The 23,218-nt window shown below is 41.8% G+C and overlaps 1 long non-coding RNA gene across 5 annotated transcripts in view; it reads right to left on the bottom strand.

Annotated features, from left to right (window-relative positions):
* The window catches only part of LOC147129220 (uncharacterized), an 87,899-nt gene that overhangs the window by 63,779 nt on the left and 902 nt on the right, over positions 1 to 23,218 (bottom strand). For all 5 annotated transcript variants that reach the window (XR_015082667.1, XR_015082668.1, XR_015082669.1 and 2 more), the window contains exon 2: positions 21,452 to 21,567. This is a non-coding gene — a long non-coding RNA (uncharacterized LOC147129220). The remainder of the gene's footprint in view (positions 1 to 21,451; positions 21,568 to 23,218) is intronic.

Here is a 23,218-nt window from a genome sequence, read left to right as displayed (position 1 = left end):
TTCTTTGTCGCATTTTTCTCTCAACAGAGGTTGGGAAACACTGCATTCATTTTCCTTAAAGGACAGAAATGGATTTCTGTGCCATCTTTAACTTCCTAAATCGCCCTTTGGGAATTGAAGCATTTTTTTGTGCGTGGTTCACACAAGGATGAATACAGGCATGTGTCTGGTTGGTAAAGGGCTCAGACGGGTGACACAAAAGGTGTGCCAAGGGTTATCAGCACGGGATGAGCGCTGAGATCAGAACTGAGGGCTGCTGCTGCTCTAGGTCTCTTATCTGGAGTCTCCGTGCTCCCATAAGTCTGCTGAAAAGACACCCATAACCCCACAAAACACTCCCCCACTGCTGAGCATATTCCTGGATGTCTCCCAGGAATACGTCACGTGACATGAGACAGTATGTCGGATAATTAAACTAATTAATCAGCGTAACTGTTAAGTAATTGACTCTTGATTGGTTAGTGGACTTGACTTAAATAATTCCCCATTCAATTACACAACACATGGTAATTCACACGCTCTCCCAAAAGCGCACCACCCCTGCCACTCCCACCCATACGTGCACATGGTGACCCCCAAAAAGAATCCCGTTGGCCTTAAGGCAATTGTGTCAGTGGCAGGAAACGCAGACGGCAGAGTAATAGAAATCAGAGAAGAAGATGCTGCTGTTCAGAATGCTAGTCTCCTATTTTGTCACTCTACATGTCGACATGACAGTGATTAGTTGCTACGTCAGTCTTTTCTACAGTACCTGACAATTAATGCAAGCAGCACTCACGGTGATTAGTTGGTCAGGTCACTTGCCCTTTTATTTGTCAGTCAATATGTCAAACATCAAAGGTAGCACCTTGTTATTGATTGGTACCATACTTAAAGCGGAAATCAACCCAAACATATTTTTTTTCAAGAATATGTTCCCAGCAAGCCCACTAGTTGAAACACGGCATTCTGATTAATAGTGCGTTTGTGGAATATGAGTTAAGCGGCAAAATCCACCTGTTTTTAGCTCTCTCAGGGGTGGCCATTTTCTCAATTCTGTCGACTGAAAATGACATCACAACTACACAGGGTGATTGGTAACGATCAATCACGACTCAGTTTCAGAAAACAGGTCAGCCGTGATTGGTCGTTACCTAAGCCCTGAGTAATTGTGATGTCATTTTCAGTCGACAGAAAGTGACAAAATGGCGGCCCCCGGAGAAAGCTAAAAACGAGTGGATTAATTATTCCACAAATGCAAAATTAATCAGTATGTTTCAACTAGTGGGCTTTCATAGAACATATTCTTGAAAAAAATAAGTTTGGGTTGACTTCTTCTTGAAGATATATTGACCAGTCCACACGTTATTACCAGGCAGCACCAGCGATTGGTTGATAAATGAATTAATCAGCTTTCAGTCTACATGTCAACCATTCCATATACAGAAAAAAAAGGGCTGCCCTGCAATAAACAATTCCAACAAAGTTGAAAGCGTACAACTGTCTAAAATGTCATGCCAAGCACTTCAATTAAGATTCAGGGATAACTAGTGACAAGTCCAACCTGTGATTGATGAATTGATTAAGGGAAGTTACGTTTGATTTAAGTGTATGTTTAACCTTGGAATCAGATCAGAAGCATGATGTTGTCAAGTCCAATTCCTGATCCGAGCTCCAGCTTTGAGTTTGGGTAAAGATCGGGGTCAAGCTACGTTCTGGGATTCGAGGTCCTTTGAGGGCGTCGGCCTGAGATTGAACGAGCGACCTCGTCCCGATGACCCCTTAAGCAAACGCAGATCAGGGGTCAATGCGGGGTGAGGGTCCCGTGGCGCTGAGGGTTATGGGGGGGCAAAGGAGTTGACTCAGTTCAAGCCGAACACCTTTTAGCCAAGCAAAAGTATCAAGCTTCAAAGTCGCCGTCGACCTCCGGGTCTTTGGGTAGGGGGGGGTGGAACTTGATATTTTAATTGATGGTCATCTTTACGAGTCGCCGAAGAAGATTGATTGCGTCCAATGTTGACGCGGGAGCACGAGGAGTGGGCAATGGGGTGGATACTGCGCCCCCAAAATAGTGATGCCGCCTCCAAATATGTGACAGTGATGAGTAATGATGCCCCTGCTCGCTAGCTGACCTGAGAGCAGCACCCAGCCATCGTGTATGTGTGCGGCTGCCGGTCAATTTGAGGGGAGGCGATTAGGAACGGGGCTTGCATGCGAGACTTACCATTACCGAAAGAGCACTGGCGGTAATTAGCAAGGAGCTCAAGCAGTCTTACTCTTCATTGGTTGGTCAAATGTCCAACAATGTCAAACCAGTGACTGTTTTTAGGCATAATTTATTCTTGATTGATCAGCCCACATTTGAATCATTACACCACCCAACGGAGGTGGGATGACGTCTCTAACTCTTCATTGTTACGCCGATAATTATCCATAATTATAATAATGATAATTATTTCTTAGAACGCTGTCATTTTTGTGGCTAGCTTTTTAAAGCAATGTCTTTGACATGAATAAATTAAGTGTGAAGGCGAGTTGAATCCTGGTAAATACTGCTCAACCTTTTTTTTTTTTGTATGATCTAATGTTTAGCCGTAAAGTGTTAAAAAATGCCCGTTTTGTGGCATCTGTTTCCTTTTTGTCCACCTTTTGTTTCAACCGTCATGAATAATTTCACCGCCCTACTACATTTGCTTGTCAGTGACTTTAAGGCTGTTTGCCTAATAAGTCTCATTTCACTTCATTAACTTCTGGCTCGGGGGGCCGTTCAAGCCCTGATGATATATTACCAGACGACACAAAAACACACACACACACACACACACACACACACATACACATACACATTGATAGGCTGGGTAGCCTGAGGTTCAGCGGAGCACCCAGCTTGTAGGAGAGCAAGGAAGCACACACAGGAAGGTGAAGACAATGCAGGGTAGTGCCGGTAATTGATGCCGCTACTCGGTGAGCTCTTGCATAGCCTCAAATGCAGCTCTCACACACAATTAGAGTAGAGATTGTGCACAACAAATCTTATAAAAACAATACCTTATATTCATGTAGCTTCTTGCAAGGGACCCAAAGACGGTTAATGACTCATGAGGGTAATTCAAATGCTGATGTTTTCTACTTGTCAATCATTACGCTGTAAGTCGCACCAATGGTCAGTTGGTTAAATCACCCAGCATTGGTTCATTTAAATGTCATTCGTAAATGACATAAATGGTCGTAAATGGCCGATTACATCATCTACTTTTCGTTGGTTGGTTGACTTGTCAATTATAATAAATATATCACTGAAAAAGGCCTTCGTTAAACTGTTGGAAACAAACCATTGTCCAAAATGTCAACATTTCTGGACTTTTTAATCGAAACAACTGCTATTTTCTGTCACTGCAGAGTGCTACGTTGGCAAGATTAGTGACTTGGGGGTAAACAAGGCGACCGGCAAAGTCTCCAAGGATAGTCATTGCCAAAATTCCTGAGATGCTCCAGTTGCACGCGTATAATTTTGCAGCAAAATAAGAAACGAAAGCTTGTGCCGATGACAGCTTTATTACGGTGCATTCGCTGAGTTGAGACTTTTGCACTGGCCAAGGGCTGCTCCGTGAATAGTTCTCTCCAAACGTATTCTTTGCTTTTTGATGCAAGTTGGCCCATTAGGAGAATATAATCACTTACACGGGCCAGTTAGTGAGTTTGTCTCCAGTTAAATTAAAGCCATAAAGCACTCGCAGCAAAGCTCATAATGGGCTTGCGCCTGTGAAGTGTTTGCTTGGCGCCATTATATTCAACGTTCCTTATACTTTAGTTCGGGCTGGAGTGACTTTCCCCGCCTTCCGCTGGTTCAAGTCAGGGATTACCAAACGTTTCAAAATTGAAATAATATTAAGATTAAAATAAACATATTCTGTGTAAAATATAACTTTTCAGTACAAGACACTGGTCCGACATTATTTCCTGTTCAGTTGTCAATTAAACTTTTATGATGGCAGTGCTGCAGAGAGCATCTTTTATTCATCTGGCCTACTTTGAGAGCCACATCTCTCTGCTCATATTTTTTAACTGGCTGCAGTAATATCTTAATGTGTACTGATTGGATGGCATCTTTAAAGCAAGGTGCAATTATGCGGTCACCTTGCATATTATTACATACATACATATCATATTTATACATATACAGATATACCGGTATATATGCATATATACATATACAGAATTTAATTTCAAAATTAAAAACTTAATTCACTTTTAGCTTTGCACACCAACATCTTTAAAAATCCATAAATTAAAATTACAAACGTAAATTATAATTTTGATCCACATTTAAGTGCATCTGTCCCTATATTAAATATATGTAATTAGAAACTAAAATAAAAACTAGCTCCACGTTTCAGGTACTTATCCAACCCCCCCCAAAAAAGAAAAATTTGATCAACTTAATTAAAAAAAAAAAAAAGTGCTTTTTACATGTTTGCGTATCCATTAAACAATTAAATATAAACTGTTTTACTTGTTCTAAAAAATGCATTAAAACATGAAGTTCAGCCATAAGGAGTACCAAAATAACCTTGACTTTGGCAAATGAGCCATACCGGAGAACACAAAACGTTCTTTAAAAAATGATTAGGGAATATTTCTGGCACTGCATCCTTAAAACCAAATCTGCGAATAGTCTTCAAACAGGGATTGAACTTTGGAGTGCTGTGTAGTAGCTTCGTCAAAGTTGTCTGACAGGACGCATCAGAAAGAATCTCTAAATCTCAGCAGGTCAACTTAAGTGCACTGCGCTGTAAATTACCTCTGCCGCATGCTCAGTGCGTACGTGCTTCCAAGTCACACGTTTATTGTGTATTGTAGTCATCCCGTTAACCGCGTTGCGTCCCGGCCACCCAGCAGACGATAGAAAGGTTTTTGATACAGTCCAGTCCACTATGTCGTCCCCTGAAAGGTTCCATTTGGTTTTAATGGAAACCAGTCGCTTCATGGCGGGAAAGAGGGCGGGAACTGACATGTGGTTCAGGCACTGAGGGAGAACGGGCTTCGGGGCGAAGAGGCACCCGGACCAGGGTCAGAATCGCGGCTGTGATCGTGAGCAGACGTGAATGCCGCATGCGAGACCGTTTTTTTTCCAAGTAGCTCTCATTCAACTTTTTTAATTAACCGGATGGCAAGAGCGCATGTTCAACGTCAGAGGTAGTGATTGGGTGCCCATGTTTGGCAGCAGATATTTCCTCTTTCCTCCTTGGAGACCGGTCAGGTTTTTATACCAATCGTTCTCAAACTTAGACAGTTACTTCACTGATTTAATGTGGAATTTCCAACAAGATTGTTCATTGTCAAACCAAGTACACTATAAATTTTAAAGATGCTCTGGCCCAGATGGCCGAGAGGTAGTGCAGCGGCAACATCAGATCGGTACGATTCTTTTAAAAGAGACTTCACTAGGCTTGCCTTATATTAAAGCAAGAAGGAATTCTTAATGACTTCCAACAACTATGTCAAATGTTGAAAATGGTTGGGTCTCTCCTGACTGTAATTTTGAAAGGCTTGGAGTTCCTGGCCAGGTTTTTTTTTTTTTTTTTTTAACAAATTTCACTTATTGAATGGTTCAGGGTTGATTAAGTGTCAAAGCAACAACCACACTGGGAAGACTTCCTGTATCAAATCAAGAACCCTATTCATTTTGAATAATCTCAAAAGTAAACCGATCTGAATGTTTCTATCACTCGATCCCAAAAACCAGTCTGGACTTTTAGTATTATGAAGCAAAATTTCCCCAATGGATTTCTTTTAACAATAAGCACAACCTCCAGGAATAAACGTCCAAGCAAGAACCCTGCCAATGTTGAACGGTGAAAATCAAGACAAATATTTTTTCATCTGAAATAAAATCTTTGGGACGATGAATACAAAACACTCAGTCGAGTAGATGGCCTGATATGTTGCTCTAATAATATGTGGAAGAATTTAATCGAGTTTCGGCTTTGATGAAGGTTCTCGCGGGGAAGGCGGGAGATTGCGCTAAGTGCACTGCGGGAGACCCTCGGCGCAAAAGTTACAAATCCAGCATGGCTCCTGCAGACAAACCCAAACATGGAGAAGATGAGCAGATAGCCTCTTAGCCCGGCTAAGGTTTCACATGAGGGGGAAAACTCAAGATTATTCCTACCCGCGCTGATCGGGAGATTACGTCGAGACGACGTCTGGTTTTGAGGCCCTGGTGGAAATATCTATATGCAAAACAATGCTATTTTGGTGATTTATCATCTCCAAAATGTCTCCTTAGTTTTAGTTGAGAGTGGCTCTAAAAGCTCCGATGGAATTCTTGAGAAACTTTATAGTGGCACAATGAGTAAGGTTCATTGTACAAGGTTAAAAACAAGATGTGAAGTGGTGTTGGTGGGATCATTACCAGAGTCAGCTTTTCAGGGGAAAAGCAAAACCCACAGTAGGATTCTTCAACTGTGCTCAAGGGGCCAGAAAATCTCTGTATCGTCTTTTCTGTGAGAGTTTAAGATTGTTTAAATTTGAGCCATGACATATTTTATGTCAAGGAAGGAATAAAGTAATTTCAAGTAGTAGACATAGCCCGTGTCTTTGCAGAGAGACCCTGGACATGGAACATCAATTATAATTGGAGATATGACATACTGTACATGTGGAGGGTGGGTAAAAAAGGATAATTGATTTCAAGTCCAGGTTTGGATCCAAACCGAAGTTCAAGGGTTTAAGGGGTTTTCAAGTTGGAGATTCAAGCCAGAGTTTCCAAGCAGGGCTTCAGGTTAGGAATTTAAATTGAGATTTCAAGACTATAATATTAAGATTACAAATTAGGAGAAGGGTTTTGAATTAGAAAGTTAGCCATGTATTAATGTTTTCAAGCTTGGGTTAATGTTTCAAAGCAGGGTTTTAAACTGGGGTTTTAACTCTGGCTCTGGACTTCATTGTAGGGTTTTGGTTTCAAACTAGGCTTTGGGTTTTAAAAATGCTTCAAATTGTGTTTTTTAAGTCTTAAACATCTAGTGTTAAAGGCGACCTGAAGGTAAAACATTTCTTTGAAATAAGGTGTTCTGTCTTGATTTCGTCTTTCAAACCTTTTTCTTTAAGTTTCATGTTAGTTAAGATAAGGTCTGATTGGGCCAGTGTTGCGTTTTCGTGCTGTTTTAAAGTTTGAGAGGTCTGTGACATGTCTGAGGTGGCAGCAGGTGGAAACAGCAGAATGCACTTAGATGCTGCCACCACGTTCACGAGCATCTCAAAGCCACAACGATAATAGATGCCAAATGCGGCGCGTCCATTTTACAGTAGCTCTTGGCCTTCTCTCCAAACACAAATTTAAATGACTACCACTTTCTATTCTTGTTCCAGCAGGACCCCAAGACACCTGTTCCTGTATGAGCTTATCAGGGTGTTAAAGAAGCTTCTTTTCCATGTTGGAAATGGATCGCAGAAGATCCGGAAGGTTGCTGCCCCCCGAGGGAAAGGCTTATCTCAGATTTGAACCCATAGAGACTGGCGGACATCCAAGAGAACATACTGAGCCCTCAGCTGGTCTTACCTCCCTTGTATCTTTTGGTGGCAGACGTGGTCAAGAATGTTTACTTCCACCTTTATTCCTCGCAATAATCAGGCCATTGGGGCTTGAGCTATTTTTTTTTCTCAATTTAATTTAGCTTAATTGTCAGGAAGTTTCCTGCTGCCAAATTTGGTCGCTACATTTTGCACCTTTTCCAACCCCTATCGTGATTATTTAAAAATATAAAAGGGATGAATGACTTCAATTTCTGCTGAGAAACAGATAAAATGAGCAGAATCCTTTTCACGTCATTTTCCATATGACAAGAAAGGAGCCGGATGGCAGGAAATTAGTCAATAACGTTGAGCACTGCAAAAAGACTTGGTGCCTATTTTACAGTATACATGATGAAAGCAGCTATCCACATGTTGGAAGATTTTGGCCCGAGCATACAGGAAATATATGCGTTGCCTGTACAATTCTACATGAGGAAACACAGAGCTAAGGGGGTGTGTCATTACTCGCGACAGACTTATGCACTAGCTGAGCCATGCAGTTGGATGGCTCATTTTAACAGTTGAATATTTTAAATCATGTTTACATGCATCTTATTCTTACATTGTTTTTCTAAACCCTTATTTTCGACTTGTGTGGAATTTAATGCTGCAAAAAAAACATTGGATAAAATAGAATCAGAATAAAGCAAGGGGGAAAAAAAACGAGCAAAATGTGTTTTGAATAATGTCATTGTCATTTGATTTTTCTATCAACTAATCAGGAAAAAATGATTGGCATTGAAGATCCGATTCTAAATATTATATTTAATGGATATTACAATCAAAGAGGTCGCCTCAAAGTCTGCAGGGATGACTCGCGAGTCGCAATTCAGCAAAGAGCTTCATTAGCGACTGTAAGTGACTGTTTTGTCTGCGGGGCCAAAGATGTTTATGATTTAGTTGATTTAGGCTGCCTCTGAGCGATACGGAGAGTTGTTTTTGCTGTGAAAAACATTTGCAGGAAGAAAAACAGTAAAAGCCAAACTAAAATATTTTTGAAAAAGAGATGGGTCGTAAATGGGAAATTTGCGTGGGAAATCAAAATCAATAGTGTTCGCAATTGGAAATTACAGTCCAATCTAATGAGTAACCAAGCATGTAGAAAACAAAGGAATTCCAGCACAACATTCCAAGTTTTAAGGACGTAAAAAAACATCCCCAGTGTTTGTATTTATACAGCAACTGTGTAGGTATTGCATATTCTGCAGTTATCATAAAATATCCTCCTTGAGACTTTACATTACAGCAGAATTGAATTTGCAAATGAATAAAAATATTATGACACAAAGTGGACTCAAACTGTACTCAATTTTTGACAACTGCAGCACATCTGTCTTGCATGGCGTCTTTGTTGACAATAAGAAGTGCGACCCAATACTTGTCCCTGTGTGACCTGGAGAGGAGCACATTAGGAGGGGCGACTTTAGCGAGCAGCTAAGCAAATATGGCGCCGCGTCCTTTGGCCGAAGCAGGTGAGCTGACACCCAGTTGACCCAGACGGAGCTGCCACTCGTTGTGTGCGGTGATGTTTTGAAATGTGTGTGGTACAAGTGGGGGGGGGGCGGCATTGGGACAGGGGACAGGTGGTGTGCGTCCCCCCACCCCCAATTCCCTCACTCATAAGAGTACCCTCCTCCCCCTTAATGTGCTGTAGGAAATCCAAAAACAAATTCCTGCCTTTTCTTATTAAGATAGATGTGTTTTTTGTAAAGGCCAACGTAAACACTGAATGCAAACATTCCAAGTCTATCGAGATGATGACCTTTCTCCCCCCCGCACTCTGCAGTGTCACAATCTGGGCCAAAATGACAAATAATGAGCCTGGGTTAAAGAAACCACTATTCAAACATTGGGTTCTTAAGAGTATGAGGACATTTTCTTTGGTTACTTAAAACAGCGTGTAGGGGATTTCCATGTTTCTGCCTACAGCAGAGAAAGTTTAAGTCTCGAATTTTGTGTGGGGTTGGAAGGGTTTGCGACAGATATGTAGGGGGGGGGGAGATCAATTTAAGTATGGTCATCAGAAAACATTTCAAACTCAGCAGAATAAAGATGAGTTGAGAAGTACTTGCAAACAAATAAGTAGTGCTGTGAACAAGTTTGATCTTGACAAAGTCCGAGACAAGACCGGAGGTCCACCCAAAAGCGCTTTCCAGACAAGACTACAAAACATGCCCTCCAATAGCACTTAAAGTCGTAATTTATATTCAAGATGGATCTTGTGCATTTGATTGCCGGCACTATTGAACACAATTCATTCACTCATTCAGCACGGAAGGTTCAAAGCTAGAAGGGGTCCTCGGTTTAGAGTTCGGTTAAACACTTCTGGGCCACAAGTATAAAACAATCAAATGAAATCAGCAGTACGATTGTAACCGAAAACAACAATATATTCTTACAGCGCTGGGCAGATTAGTTCATAGCCTTGAAACATAACATGGAAATTGTCTCATAGCTTCATTTTTGGGATGTTTTTTGGTTAAAAGATGCAAGTTGCCCATCTGTGGTGCTTCCATAATATGATTCAGGATGAGGCCACTGGAGATCCGCCTTGATCGGCGTCTCGAAGACCTTTGGCCAATAGGAGGTCAGGCGAGAGCACAGAGAGCAGACGCCAGGCATCCGTCACATCAAGCGGGATCCAGATTCTTGATGGATGGCCAATGTTGTACAGCGCCGACACGTCCATAAAGAGAAAATGAGGGGTAGCCAGACTGCACAAGAGGGCCATGTCAGTCAAACACCCCGCAGCATTTTGGTTCAATAGATAGTTTTCAAATAAGTCGAACGTGAGGCTTTGTCAAGCGCTTTGGGTGCCGTATGGTGTCGATGACGCTCTATATGAGAGCACTCCATTTTCCACTTCCATCAAATTGGATTTTTCCTGTTATGTCTTTGTTTTGGAAAAAGTACAGGGAGTGACCTTTCGATTCCATTTGGAAGTTGTTTGTTACTGTCAGCATGAAAAGGGAATTAGGATTAGGTCAAGTCCAAGATCTAGTTGCAGTGATATTACCGTAAGAGTTACCGCTAGATTCTGTGCACCAAAAACCTGCTTTTTTTCATTTCAGTTGCTAGAATGATTGCTTAGAATCTTTGCTAATGAATCAATGTAGTGCGTATGGAACTGGTTCCAACTAGCCACGGTCACTGGTACAAAACACTATACAGGGGTTCCTGACATATGACAATTTGAAGTTCCAGCCTTTCTGTCACCTTCTTTGTAATAGTTTGCATTTGGAGCTCTGATGCTGTTACTACTTTTACTAGTTCGCAAGCAAAACTCAGAGGCTTCTTTTTATAGATCCCGTGCTGTTGCCGCCGACACAAACCATCCGGAGCATCCTCTGCGATTTGGGGAAAGATACATTTACCCCCCCAGGCGAGAGACCGATGACAACGCTCTGGTTTATTTCTTGAAGTGTTTCCCAGATGTATGACAGGGTGTGAGAATGAGAAGATGCACGTTGAAAGTCCCAAAGCGGAGATGGGAGGGCATTCAGGGTAGCCGCGTCACGGACAGGCACGGTGAGAGGGTGTTATCGCCCCTACAACAAGCTGAGAGCAGACGCCACCGCCTCCAGGGAAGAGGGTGACACTTCTCGGCAGGATGAGATAGGATATGACGGGAGCGCTTCCTTTAAAAGGTACTTCCTTGGAGTGGGAGGATAAGACTGAAGGAAATCACAAGGAAGTTACATTTCATCTCCCCACCAGCCCCCAACTGCTGAAAAAAAATCCTTTAGATAAAAGCATCCACTCGGAACACTGTGAAAGGTGGAAGCCGAGACAAAAAAGAAGGATAAGGATGGAAGGGAAAAGATGATGGATGCGAACGCATTTAAAGCTGGTAGCAGTAAAGGCGAGGTGCCACCAAGGTTCGCCCACAACAATGTCATGAATACCAAAAAACTCATTGTATCTGTCCTGTGTGTCTGTATATGTGGCTAAAATTTGGTAGTAATCAGACAAAATCTCTGGGACCCTGGGGGAAAAAATTGACACAAAAAATAGGCCCATTCAAAGCAAAATAGCAGACTTGGGCTGGCTTTTCAGGAATGGCTTTTTGAGACTTTTTTGGGTCTACTCTTGATATTCACTTCTGCCAAAAGTCGTGTTACGTAAAGCTGGCTTTTTGGGCTGAATTGGCATACGCTCTCAAAATGGAAATTTAGTTTGTGTCCGTGCCCTATGTTTTTCAGTATTTTGTTGGATATTTGTTTTTTTTACTAAGTTTTTGTTCCTTATTTAGTGTTTGTTGGTCGTTTGTTATGTTTTGTGCTATCGTTGCTGTTTTAGTGTTTGTTAGAGTTTGCTTTTGTAATTTGTGTGCATTTTTTTCTTTTGTCTTTGGTTTGCATTTCTGGTACATTTAAGGACCTAACATTTTTATAGTCTGATATTTCTGATATATGTATTTTAATTTGACACTTTTTGTTGTTTTTTTTTTTTACTTTTGTGCTTTCATTGTTTTAAAAATGTGCATGTCTTTTTTGTTACTTTTTGAATTCTTTATTTTACGTTTGTCAATTTTTGGGGGGGGTTTGTTGCATTTTTTTTTTTTTTTTAATATCAACAATAACAGACGAACAAAACACTTTCAAGTAGGCCTAAACCATGCTAATGATTGTCAACAGGTGAAACTAAATAGTTTCGAGTCATACCTGCTCATCACTCTCATCCTTCTTTAGGACTTACAAGAACAATTGAGCTTGGACACTTAAAGTAACAAATTTGTGCTAATTGCACCCAGAGTTTCTGGGAGCCGGCAAATCCTGGGGGCCAGTCAGGCCGGCATCAATCACAAGGGGAGTGGGATGGCCACACAAATCCCCCTCAGAATGGGGTGGGGGCACAATAGGCTGCTGACCCAGAGGACCGGGCGGTGGTGGGGGTCACTGTGTCCTGAATGGATCGTGGTCAGCGTTGACCTACACTTTATTTACAAGGAAGGATCATGGACATTGGTCAGTGGGATGGGACCAGGAGGTCTTCGTTATGGGAACAGAGTTAGCTAAGATTTGCAATGAAACCGAGTCGGACAAGCTCATCTGATTTGCTAGTGATACATATTTTATACTTCAAAGGTTATTTTATTGTGCTAGCAGATGGTAAAGCAGACGATCACAATTTAAAAAAGTTCCCATGTGTCCTATTAAAAAGACTCTGACATTCTTCGGTCAGAAAACACAAAGCATTAAACATTACAGCATACGGTGAAGTGCTTTTTAGGGGGAGTGGTTCTTCATCCGTGTTTCTTAGCGTGATGCAGCGCGCATGCGAAGAAGCAAGCGGCTACTCAATCTTCACTCAATTTCTTATGACTTTGTGAGGTGTTATTGGAAACTTCTGGAGAAGATCCAGAGCAGGAGATACTCACTGATCTATGTCCAGACTGCAAATGAATGATGCTTGGGCTAAGACCCATCTGCCTTCATTTAACCTTTATACCCAAAAAGCATCACTACGGATTGGTAGAGTTTGCCGTTTTTGTCCCATGTTAAAACTGCCTATATGACCTGTCATTAGAATATTATTAAAATGATAGCTGGATAAAACATACCCCTCTGGTCCCTTCTTCTTCCTCTAACTTAACTTTTAATTATTATTTCAAAACTTCTCACAGTGCGACAAAAAGGGTCAATTAGAGACTGTTGAAACAGAATGCATGACTGACTAATGTGCAAATAAATTTTCCCTGTACGCCATGTACACGCCCACTCATTCTGCCCGTCCCGGCTGCAGCAGGCAGCCTCATTGCGCTAATAGTTTTCTTGGGCGATTTATTGAACTTGAGTGAGAAATGAAAGTTACAAAGAAAGAATGGGAAAGCCTTTGCAATAAATCAAGAGTAAACATACGTGATGCTAAAGTCGTAGTTCTCACCATGTCGTCGGGTAAGTTGATCACCTCTCTATTTTTAAATGATTGTACATTCCCAAAAAAAAAAAAATTTAACATGTTTGGCAACTTTCTAATGTGATGGGTGGGCAAGTACTCCACAGACCCAAATATTTGTTTGCAGTGAACGGAAACATCCTTGCATCATCAGTAAACCATTTCTTTTTTTAGGGTAATGCTGTAAAATGACTTGGAAATCATGCGTTTTGGGGACTACAGTTTGTGGTATATGTATGGTTAAACAAATATTATAGGCAATTATATACGGTATATTTTTCACAGGCGGTATCCATTACACCGACGTGAAAGGGGTCACTGCAATTTAGGTCAATTCTCTACGATACGTCCCTTTCAAACTGACATTATCAACTAGCTAGATTCTGCCTGAAGAGACAAAAAAAAAAAAAAAAAAAAAAATCAAGCTTCTGGTTTTACACTTCATTTAGCAACTCGCATCCCACCAAGCAAACGGTTCATCTTCAAGAGCGAGATTTATCCTTGCAATGATGGACAGACCTCAACTCTGTTCTTTTCCCAAAGCTCTCGTTGGCTTTCAAATCATTTCCAATGGGACTCCTTGCGGTGTTTGTTGATTTTGTGGAGCTCATGGCAGCGCGTCTCTGGAGGAGAAACGTCACATCTATTTGCATGATTTTCTCTCTGTAAAGTCGCCAAAAACGTGACATTCTCGATGTGATGGGCTTAATTTGACATTCGCAATATTTAATTGCCTCTCTCTGGAGTGTCTGATACAAAGTGGAAGGCCGTCCTGATCCTCAAACCGGTGTCGCCACCTTGCCGTCGTCAGGAGCGCCTTTGATTGGGACTAATGTAAAACACAGGCTGCGAGCACCCGGGGGCTCTTCCAAACGAGATTAGAGACCCTCACATATGGCGCCTAATCCGCTTGATTTCAAGTGAGGCCTGGTTAAAGCGTTTCCCGTGTTCCCGCTTCCTGTCAACATAAAACGCCGTTGCAAGAGTCTTGATAAATCGAGTTAGTGATTCCTCTGGCATAATGGTCTTGGAATTAAAACACCACATAGATTACATTTTCTTTTTCATTGATATTTTAAGTTGCGGTCATTAAAAAAATATTGTCATAGTTATGACACTATCTACTAATATTTTAAGTATTTATTATACCTTACTTTTACAGAGATAATGCTGGCTGGTTTGTGGTTCACAAATTCCCCTAAGTCGCAGAAACTGCACATTCTTTGGGCTCATTGTGTAACACTAAATGCCGCAAGATGTTGCCAAAGCCCTGGCAGTCGTAACTGATGTCAAGGAAGTACAGTGACCCCCCGCTATTAGCAAGGCATAGGCACTAAGCCCTGCTGTGAATAGCAAAAATCCGCGAAGGCTCGACGGCCACCCAAAAGGACAGTACAGCTGCGATTGATTCAATGCTCTGAGAAATTTCAATTGCCATAATTTATTTGACATACTAATAAATTGAATTACTAGCTTGGTCACGGAACAAATTCAACTTGTAAGTGAAGATACCGTTCAAGATACCACCATACAAACATTTTTAGAGCGAAATCAATTACTTGCTTTTAGTTTTTTCTTGTTGTGCTGATAGGAGATTTACTGTATTTCTGAGGTTGTAGCCTCTGTCACATTTTCAGACTTCTTTTGTCTGAATAGCATGGTCAAAATATTAGGAACGACTCTCAGTATGATGCAATGCGGTTAATACAATACAATACAATTTTATTTATATAGCGTATTCCATAACAGCTGGAGTGTAACAAAGCACTTCAATAAATAATAATAATAATAATATATAATAAATAGTGATAGTTATAATAAACAATAAAAAGCCATAATACAAGTTACTTCATTTAAATGTATATTAAAAAAGAAAACCAAAAAACATTTGCTAAAGCTTTTGTATTGGACATTTATTATAAAACGTAGCCTACGTATCCCATATCAAAGACACCCCGGGCAACAAGAGCTTAATTTATTTTTGTAGTTTTGGACTCGCTGATCATGTGCCTCCTGCTTTACCTTTTCCAAACATCCCCTCTCTCAGTTCAGGTTTCCCTTCCCGTCGTCATTCCAGCTGTCGCCAGTCTGGCCGGGCTGCGTTTATCCAGTCGGGCCTCGTCTCCGCTAGCCGTGCAGTCCCCAGACTCTGACCTCAACTCTCCTAGCGGGCGTGATTAGACCCTGTGCAGGGGGTTTATGACTTCATGGGCGAGGGGGCAGGGTAGTGTCCAGTCTTATGATCGCACATACAAAAGTTGGAATAAGTCATTGGGAATGACCTACCAGTGCTAGTAGTAGTAGTGCGAATGTTGCTGCTCAGAATTTCCAAAGGACAAATATTTGTGGGCACATTGCAAGGTGGGAGGAAGATCGCGCTTGGCCTGAGGGAGTGTGGATCGGAAGTGAAAAGGTTGGCTCTGGGAATGTGGGGAATCCCCGACTTGGCTTTTAGGAGGCAGGAAGGGTGTTCTGAGGCCTACAGGTGGTGTGAATGGAACGACCAACATGAGAAACGTTTGCTAGATTTGTTTCAAAACGGGAATCCTGCCTAAAATTCCCATTGGGGCCAATTTTCTCTCGTCACCGCGGCGCGAATCCTGTGACAAATCTACATCCTCCATTAAATCGAGACAACCAGGCGTCGTCAGCAGGTGTATTAGTGCTTCCTTTTGGAAATTCCCGAACATACCCAGAGGTGAACACTGCCTCATTCATGTATGGTTTTATTCTACTCCTTCCTGCAAGGCTTGGCATGAATCTTTTGAAGCTTGCTGAATATATGTCCGAACATGGTTTGCGGGATTTCAGAGGCATGTTTTTCTTGAATATTTCCCTTCTAATTCCGAATTGTATTAGTAATAATGTTGTGTTAAATAATTGGCTTCCCAAGCACAACTATAATCATTAGGGCCCAAGCACGACGTAATGGCCTTTTGAAATTGCTTTGTTTATGTGTTATTATTACTCGGATGTATAATAAATATGTATTTTGAGGGCATTTCACACCTAATTTTGCCCATGTGATTGACAAAATTGTGTCAGTAGTACCTCGGGGAATTTGGGGAAAAATTCTGCCTCCGAAGACGGCTTTACAGGGCAAAAATAAATTTGGTAGGAATGTCTGCCACGAGTAGACATCCCCAAAAAAGTAAAGACAGCAAAGTCTGCCATTTTACTTTTAAGCGGCCATTTTAGTGTAATTTTGGCCCTTTCCGGGGCTATTTCAAAAAAGAGAAACCTGATTGTTTTCCTCCTATGAAATTTGAAGTATACATTGAGGGTTTCATCATTGAGTGTGGAGGAAGCAGAGCAACAAAGTGTGATGACTTACTACAAAAAAAAAAAAAAGAACGCTCAAAACTCAACCACAAATATGTTTGTAATTTCAACACCCAGAAAAATATGATTAGACCCTAGCCGAAAAGATGCAGGAATAATAAGCCGAAAATGGCTGCTTGAAAGCAAAATGGCAAATGCCTTTTCAAGCCATTTTGGCTGAAGGATTTTAAATCAAGTTTGAAGCATGTACAGTATACCAGACAGATACCAGTGGAAGATGAAGACATCCTGAAGAGATTCATTGGCGCCCCCTACTGCAACGACATTCCGATCTTAAAGCTGTTCGCCACTTTAATTAGAGCTCGTGATCATAATTAATCAATCACGTAGATACAACATTTACAACACTTAACCAAACGTAACTGTCGTTTTGCTAACGACACCGTTAAGCTGTCAGTCGTCATAAAGTCCTTCCGGAAGCTTCAATGTGCCGTTCGTCCTTGCTCTTATGAGGCCACCGCGCCCGCTCATCTCCATCTTGGCTCCAGCACCGCCCATAACGCGCGACGTGCGCACGCTGGGACTAAATGAGTAATAGAGTAATGAATCGGGGCACATTCATGTTGAGAGGCTCTCCTCAAGCAGACGGACCGACTGTTATTAGCTGCTATGAGATTCCCGAGGCGAGGGACGCCAATTCCACAGCACGCAATCCTCCAAACCAGTGGCCAGGAAAGAAAACTGATTGTGAGTGTGCGAAATTGACACAAAACAATCCCAGCCTTATGTCGAATCAAATGGGAACACGCTCGCCATTTCACACAGCGTAGGCAGTATTATTTGGCGCACTGGCTGCAGGCAATGTTAAGATGTGGCGTCTCTCCATAGCCGCCATTTGGGATCCAAGCCAAAAACCATCTGGAGCATCCAAATCCAAACGTCAGTCACACTCTCTCAGCTTATGTTTTTTTTTTAGCTAGTTGATATTTTCATTATTTAAATCAGTCATGATGTATATCACCTCTCTCAAAGTCAACTTACAGAAGGTGGATTGAAAGATGATTTAACATAAATGTGGTCTATAGGTTGCGTGTTGTTAGCGCCTAAAAAAAAAAAGAAAAAAAGTCCACCTTCCGCCGTTTGCACCCCCCCCCCCCAAGTCTGACCTATCAGAGTAAATGTGGACAAGCTGTCGCTACGTTACACCAGTGTGAATTCCTCACTTCCCCATAGATCACTATCATTCTGACGTCCATTCTTTCATTCAAAACACCTCCCACGCCACCTTTTCGAGTCTTTCAACCCCAACACCTGATTCGTCACAGCCATCGCGGGTGTTATTTTCCCCCCTTCTCCCATCATAACCAAGAAACTCTATTCCACTTGTTGCCGTCATACTTGTCCGCACCTGTCCATCAAGACCCTGTTGAGTTTTCCGTCACGTAAACACCCCCCCTCTCAGAAGACGCTGTAATGCCCTTTTTATCAATCCCCCCCATAACCACATACAGTGGAAATGTTGAAATCTTTTACACAATTTAGCATTATGAAAATGAATCGTGAAATTCATGAAGCTGCAAAATCGCTGCTGGTCCATGTCAGTCCTTTCTTAATTAAAGTTCCACAGGTGAAAGACGCTAGTCGTCTGTTTTTGTTTTTTGAAGTAGTCACTAATGTGGTGGGATAAGCTGCAAAAAATAAAATAACAGATCAAAATCACTAAATTGCCCAGCACTCTATCAAAGAATCAAAACATCACAACAACCAGGTAATGAGACTGAGTTGCTTACACAAAATGGCGGCCTTTATTGACCAGGTGTAGTTGCTTTCACCTGATCCATTTATTCCTGCCTTCATGTGGCAGACATCAGCGGTGGCGGGGATCTCTCTCCCGCCTGAATCATTGATGAGCGTTCAGGCCGCCGGCGTAATCCCGACCGACACTAAAAGTCTGTCTAGATTTAGCGTCATCAAATTTTCATCGGTAAAAGTGCGGCAGCAGAGCTCAGACTCTTTCCTCTCCCAAGATGCACTCTGGCTTTTACCCAAATTCCACTCTGTTCATGCACTACATGAAGCTCCGCTAGCTAAGGCCAAGTGGCCATAATATTGGAAACAGCTGTCATGATAATATTCTATTCTACGAAGAATACACCTTTTCTCTAAAAGAGAAAAAAATATTACTACAGTAGTCACACAAACATTATTGATATTTTATTCCCCTGAAACAGCAATTATTTTTCTGAAAATGTAACTTTTTTTTTTTTAATTTAAAGGTTTTTTTTCTTGGGGGGGGATATCACCTCTTGAAATATTATACTTTTATTTCTTAAAATAAACAAAAACAATCAGTCATATCAGTACAATCATTTTTCTTGCAAGATTTGATTACTTCCTCAAATAAATTGACTATTCTCTTAACATTGTGCCTGACAAAATTGTCATAAAGATTTATATGTATTTTTTCATCCATCCATCCATTATCCAAACCGCTTATCTCTGACTTTTTCAAGAAAAATATGACCTAATTGTTGTCTCACTTTTTATTATTATTTTTTTTCATAATATTATAACTATTCTTCGTAGTATAGCGTTTTTGTCTTTTCGGGAGCTCGAGGAAAAGATTAGATGAAGGTGAATGGTAGCTAGCTCTAAGAGGCTAATAACATGAGGCCTCTTATCAGGCAGGACATTAATTGGCTGGCGGGGTGCAACTTGTCAGCATCAAAGGAATGGTGCGGCGGGAGCGACGGGCAGATAACCCCCGACATGGAGGTAATATTTCTAATTACCACCCACTTGTGCCACTGTTACTTCCATTTGTTCTCTACAACCCCATCCCCCCGGGCACTCACACTAATGGACAGAATACGGCCGAGTCTCTTTCCAGCACTTTACGCCTAAATTCTACTTCTTCTATTTCTCCTTCTTTCGCCAACCACTCTCTTCACTGTTGTGAGCAAAGTTGGGTGGCAGCCTCTTTTCGGCCACTTGCACCTTGTAAGAGCGCCGCTCTGTAAAATATGCATGACGACACATTTTCATGCAACCCGCTGACTCCTAGCTAACTGGGGGGAAAAAAGTATCATCAAAAGTAACAATAATAATGATCAAGCACTAGTACTTGTCAGTGTTAATCTGAAAAACTAAACAAAAACTAAAAAACAATTTCTCTACTCAGGTTTCTTTTATTCGGTACCATGTTAGCATACCAATGGTTATTATGTCAGCATTTTATCAAATCTTGTGAGAGACAGTACCAAGAAAATCCCATGTCAATTTGCCTCAAAATTTTCCCTCTTCAGGTTACCATCTTGTTCTATGTTTGCGTACAGCATTTCGATCAATTCTCATTAGCCATAGTACCCGATGTCAAATCCTTATCTGAACTCTTCTGTACTCCGGTTGCTCTCCTGCTATATGTTAGCATACCTACATGCTTATCGGGTCCATGATGAACATCTATTCAAGTAAAAATCAGACTTAATGTAGATAGAAGAGTCAGACTCCAAGAGAATGCTCACGGAGAGGTTTACTTTTCCTTCTCTTTCTCATCCAAGAAGAAATTGCCGCCATCCGTCTGCAAATACGGCGGCCTGCGGCGGACCCGATGGTTCCCCCTGATGAGAGCAAGCAGTGTCCGGATGCTCTCGCCGTGTGCATTATTGATGGTCACACGCCGCCACCATTTTAGTGCCTCAGCAGGGGAACAGCGGGGGGGGGGGGGGGGGGGGGGTCCACATAGCGAGCACCGTGTATCAAGTCCATCAAGGAACATTTAGCATGTAAACAAACACACCCGAGGATTGCGTGGGAAGGGTTGTTGATGCACTCTTACATAAGCAATAGTGATATTTACAATAATAATCTGTTTTATTGTCACGTTTCTCGCCTCTGTGCAATCAATTCGTCAACAGCGGTGGTTGTCAGCAGCCATAATGCGACAAACATCTGTCCTGCTTTTGAAACCTATTCCCTTTCATCCATGCAGTGCACCTGTCAGCCACCTTGAGGGTAAAGGGGCGAGGCGGGGGGTTACGAGGACGGGGGGGTGGCTACACGTGTGAAACTAGTCACATGTGGTGACTTTGTAGCATATGTACTTTTTCTGAATACAAAAAGACACACCATGCATGTTTCCCAGACTCCAAAAGTTAAGCGTCAAGGGTACAAAACTACAGGATTCGAGGATACTACACAAGTGATAAGAAATTGTAACTCTTGAACAGACCTCTTATCGAGACAACACACTCTAAAGCATGTAGCATTTGTGTCCATTTGTTTCCTACACAGTGCAAATTGACACTAAAGTACAACGTAGGCCTTGTTGTCTGACTCAAAGGTACAGTAGCTGTACCTTTTCCAGGTCCTTAAGGTCCTTGATATTTGCTGATGTCGAACATTTAAGGGCAAGGTAATAAGTGAAAAGATTTTTATTTTTTAAAAAACATTTAAAATTTAATTATAAAATATTAATTTTACACTAAAGTGCTGTATAGGGATAATTGGAATCGAATTTAACCGATTGCACTTTTTTTCCACATCGTTAGGCATGCAGGTATGTTCGCAGGTGTAGAACCTGTGAGGGTGTTGGCCGAGTGACAAGACTAAATACTTACAGCTACGTTCTATCATTATAAGAATTAAGATCAAAAGGTTCAAAGACAGAAACTTGTGGTTATTAGCCTGGTACACTTACTGAGACTGAAACAATTACCTTGAAGTGAGACTCCAATGTACTTTTTCCCAGGTCAAAAGGCTTCAGGTTAGGGGCGGAGCTACGTGATGGCCAGGGGTGGCCAAGGCCTTGTCATTCTCCGGTCACTGCCACACCTAGGGGAAAATTTTCATATCATGATTCAGAACAAATGTACAAATAATCTCCATGCAAATGAAAATAATCTGTTTTAAGTAAAGAACATTTGATTCTTACAGTCAACAATCAAAATCACGTTGCATCATGTCGTTGTTGTTATATGTTAAATGGGAGTCAGCAAACACCTTCCACCATTCAAAGTGCCTCTGATTAACCCCAAGTATAGATGAGTTGTTCTAGTAAGCTTTTCCTGTCATTTTTTTCATTGTAGTAGAAGCCTGGAAGTTTTATTCTAAATAAACAGAATTACTGTAGGCATTATCTTTATCATAACCAAGTACATCTGACTAATTATTGAACTCGAAGGTGACAGATTGTGTCCAAAAAGGCACAAGCCCATCAAGTGGAGGCAAGCATCAACACCCCAAAAGGTACATTAATGTGTCAGTGGTGTACGGGATTCAGAAAGACCAAAAAACTAGCCTTGATCTGTCTTGACCATTTTGTAATCTAGCCAAACTCGCGTGCGTAGCGTCATCTGGCTCTGCTATTCTAAAAGAGCCTAGCGAGCCTAGACGACTAAATTATTAAAGCGCCCTGCTACCCACCCCCACACCAACAACTACCCCTCACCCTGCAGCCCTTCTGCCATGTTTCCCGCCATTACGACAAGTGGATGTTGTGATGTTGAAGCTAATGCGATCAAACGCACCACATAGCGAGCTAGTCCGGAGGGACGTGAGGGTTGGCGGGGCTTGACTCGTGAATCGGTGGGCTTGCGTGCCAAGCGCTGCCAGGTGTCTGTTCCCGTTCCTAAAGCGCTTGTATCCAAAACAGACCGGGAGACATGCCGGATGATGACGCGTCGTCACCTGCAGACGCTACACTTTGTCAATTGTGCGCGGCCGCCATGATTTTTTTGTTTTGCTTGAGAAAATCATTTCCCGCCATCGCTTGGCAACGTGCCTGGACCCCCGTCGCTGCCGTATCGCCTCGAATCACACAGCGGGATGATTGGGTTAGCCAGCGGTTAGCACAGGTGCACGTCAAGCGCTTCCTGTTTGTCTTCCTCGTGTCTTTCAGCGCTCCAGCTGAGCAATTATCTCGACTTGTACACATCCATGATGGTTTCTGACAACATGGTCACCCCCACATCGGATTGTAATGTTTTTTGTTGACTTTTCCTGTTGTGTTTTGCACAGCAATGCATCTAGCAGTTTTTAATGTAGTTCCAAGGATTTGCGAATTTAGGGTTGCAAGTCTCGGTTAGGGTTTTAAATTGAGGTTTGTGAATATCGTTTCATCCCTGTGTTATGGTTTCAAGACGGGGGTATGGTTTAAAATTAGGCTTTAAAACCAGGATCACAGTTTAAATGTGGCTTTCAAGGTAGGGTTATGGTTGCAAATTTCGGTTTCAAGGGTTTCAGGGTTACAAATTCAGTCTTACAAATCAGGGCTCGTGTTTCAAACCCAGTTTAAAGGGTAAATCAAGTCATGTCAGTGTTACGGTTTCAAACTGGGGATTCAAACCAGAGATAATTTTCCAAATTAGTCTTGCAAGACAGGGTTAAACGACAGAAGTAATGCTCCAAGCCATTGTAACGGTTTCAGGTTAGGGTTTCAAAGTAGCGTTAACAAGACAGGGTTGGTGTTTCAAGAACAGGTTAC

This window comes from Filicampus tigris, chromosome 19, assembly GCF_054856515.1.
Source record: "Filicampus tigris isolate MCC_2025a chromosome 19, RoL_Ftig_1.0, whole genome shotgun sequence".
NCBI classification, from domain to species: domain Eukaryota; kingdom Metazoa; phylum Chordata; class Actinopteri; order Syngnathiformes; family Syngnathidae; genus Filicampus; species Filicampus tigris.
The sequence above is the reverse complement of the archived record's forward strand: the minus strand, read 5'-3'. Positions and strand labels throughout refer to the sequence as shown.